A 3,184-nucleotide genomic window follows, 5' to 3' on the forward strand; every position below is an offset into this window, starting at 1 on the left:
CTTCACGTCAAACGTTCACTTTTGTCACTTATCACTGTAACTTTAGCGTTTACACTTTCACTTGCATTGCTCCGTATTGTTTTTACGTATAAGTGTATAATATATACAGAGATAGCAACTCAGGTGCACAGTTTTTTTTAAGCTATTATAAAAAGTTCACTTATCGCGTCTCGAAGGACCATGAAAATTTGTGCACATACTGTTCGTGCTTTCCCTAAAAGTACTTTATTAATAGGGAAAAGGTTTTCGTATAAATTTCTAAATATGAAGATGAACAAAGGATTTATTAAATGAAACAAGTGATCGAATGATCTTACATCATTGAAAGTTCTTTTTATACTGACTTCATCTCTCGGGTCACTAGACCTCAGAAGTCTCAAGTTGTCCCAAAGTGGGGCTAACATAAACAAATCTAGTCGTTGATATAATTCGACGAAATAGCATGGAGAAACATATATCCATACAAAAATGCGTGAACATAAAACATAGCTCACTTTTGAGCTTATTGAAGAATGAAGAATTATTTAAAATACATTAGTTAGCTTATACATATAGGTTTTTTGAACAGGGGAATTAATTAATGGTTTTAGATGTTAATTTTGTTTGTCTACTTGGTCTAAATCAATATTATTAAAATACTGAATTACTTTTAAGATTGTCTAAAAATGTTTTCTAGCTCCGCTGGGATATGAGCCCAAGTTCTTCAGATTACCGGTTTGATGCTCTAATTATCTAATTTAGGTTGGAGTGTCTAAATACGAAAAACAGGTCTGTCGATGTCTGTAGATTTCTAGTCTGTTAGCCCGATAACTTTCGAAAGAATTGACAGATTAGAATGGTTTTTGGTATACTCTTTTAGTTTCTCAAACTGAAGGTCAAGTTCGTTAGGCCAAAAAATATCTATAGATTTGTTGTAAAGTTTTGTTATAAGAATACATTAGAAATTTAAAAAAATAACTTTTAGGAAAAATGGCGCAAATTATAATAACTTTTGATTTTACCGAAATTTCCGCCTAAATTAGATCTACGCATTTTCTTAAAACCGCTTTACGGTAGAATGCGTACTTTTGATTTAAATCGTAAAATAGCATTAAAAATGAACAAATGAAGTTTATGGAAAACAACACAAGTTGCAATAAAATGTTTAATAACAAACGTTTTTTTATAGAATGCACATTTTTCCAATTTTAGAAACGAGACAATGAAAATACATCTGTTTTAATACAAATGTATATTATGTATTGTAATAATATACATTTATGAAAATGATATAAATTTTAGGGCAAACGCGAGTGCGAAGCTAGAGATACGTTATGAGAATGTGTTTCTTAACTCTAAATAAACTTTAACAAAAGAGAATTCACAATCACCAAACTACAGTTGTCAATGCTTTGACCTTTAATTTTAGAGGGTCTATGCCCAAATGTGCGGAAGTACAAAAGGTAAATAGGTAAAAAGGTAAAAGGGTGCGAGGTAAATAAATTATCAAGTTCGATGCGTGAGAACCAACAGTCGCGCGCCCTTGTTGCGCTCTAGTTAGCGAGCGATGAGAATGTGCCCGCGCAGACGAAATATTTTTTTAAAATTGGATCCATAATTTCCTACGGGAAATAGGATATCGCACACTTGACGCTACGAATGGACTTAATTCGAAGTATTGAAAAATTTAGTATAGCTGTCAAAAAAATTAAAACCGATTTGATCTATGAAAATTGAAAAAAAAATTAATTTGCCTATTTCAATAGATTCAAATGACCTTTTCTTTAAAATTACCTCCATTTGCGTAGTTTTTAATAATAAGGATTGAGATTATCCCAAAGCGTTTGAAATTGGAAAAAAATATTACTTTACTAAAGTATTACTACTCATCCATGTCTGTCAGTAAAAGGATAAAAAATATTACTATAACATTTATATCATTATTGCAAAAAATCTAAATTAAAAATCCATTTACTTTACACTTTATTTAATATTAAAATAACTAATAGTGGAAGGGTCGTTACAATCAAAATCTAGAGATAACCTGCACCTTAGCATATTAGGAATTGAAAAAGTTAATTTTGCATAGCACATGTATAAGTACTAACGTACCATCAAATTTTAGACGGTAAATAGAAATGCAAATAAAGCATACCCTCCACTTAGGCTTGCAAAATTTGTAAAATTTATTATAATTTCAAATATTATAAAATACGCACCTTTACGATTTTCCAATTTCCTTTCGAGAACAGTCTAGTTTTTCCGAAGGAATGACTGATGGAAGTAGTCCATAATATGTACAATGTAAGGACATAAAAAATTTACGTACACTTTTTAATGACGCCGAGAGAGATTACAAGGAACAAGTTTTATTATGCATACTCTTTTTTAATGGGTATACATTTTTATTGCATACTATTCGGAAGATAACAATAAAAATCAGAAATATGCACACAGTTGTGGCGCAGGAATATGAAAAATAATCAAACTCATGACTTTGGTAGATTTTAGGTAGGCTTTAAAAATAAGGTCATAATTTCTCGCAAACTTCGTATTTTCTTTCGCTGAATATAAATATAGCCTTGAAACAAATACATTTTTTCCCCTTGATCGTTTTGTTAGCATCTCGGGTGCGCTTTAAGGGCTCGGCAAAAAATCCACATCCCAATAACTGCAATACTAATTACATCTCTTTATAAAATGCAAATAAAATAAAGGATCTAGATTATGCACATCACTGTATCTGTATCAGTGTTGTTGCATGTGTAAATTTTTGTATCCATTGCATTGTCACGACTTTGGCGGTGTATAAATAAAGGATTAACTGAAATTGTGAAAAGCACTCAAATACTGATCCGCATCATAATTTTTGTGTGATAACTGTCTGCTGTATAATTTTTAATTCTTGAGGACACGGATATTTATGATTTTTTCATTTACTTCTGATAACGATAATTTCTTTGGAATAGAAATCCATCAAATGTATCAGAGTATATGTACGAGGGTAGTTCAATAAGTCCTTAGAATGAAGTATAAAAACGATTTTTTTTGTAAATTTTTTGTTATTTTTCAACATAATCTCCTTGGAGCTCTATACACTTGATGAATCGCTTTTCAAGTTTTTTTAATCCTTCAGAAAAGTGCGTTTTCGGAAGTTCCTCAAAATAAGCACTTACAGAGGCAATGACGTCTTCGTTGTCTGGAA

Source organism: Belonocnema kinseyi, chromosome 4 (genome assembly GCF_010883055.1).
Source record: "Belonocnema kinseyi isolate 2016_QV_RU_SX_M_011 chromosome 4, B_treatae_v1, whole genome shotgun sequence".
NCBI lineage: Eukaryota > Metazoa > Arthropoda > Insecta > Hymenoptera > Cynipidae > Belonocnema > Belonocnema kinseyi.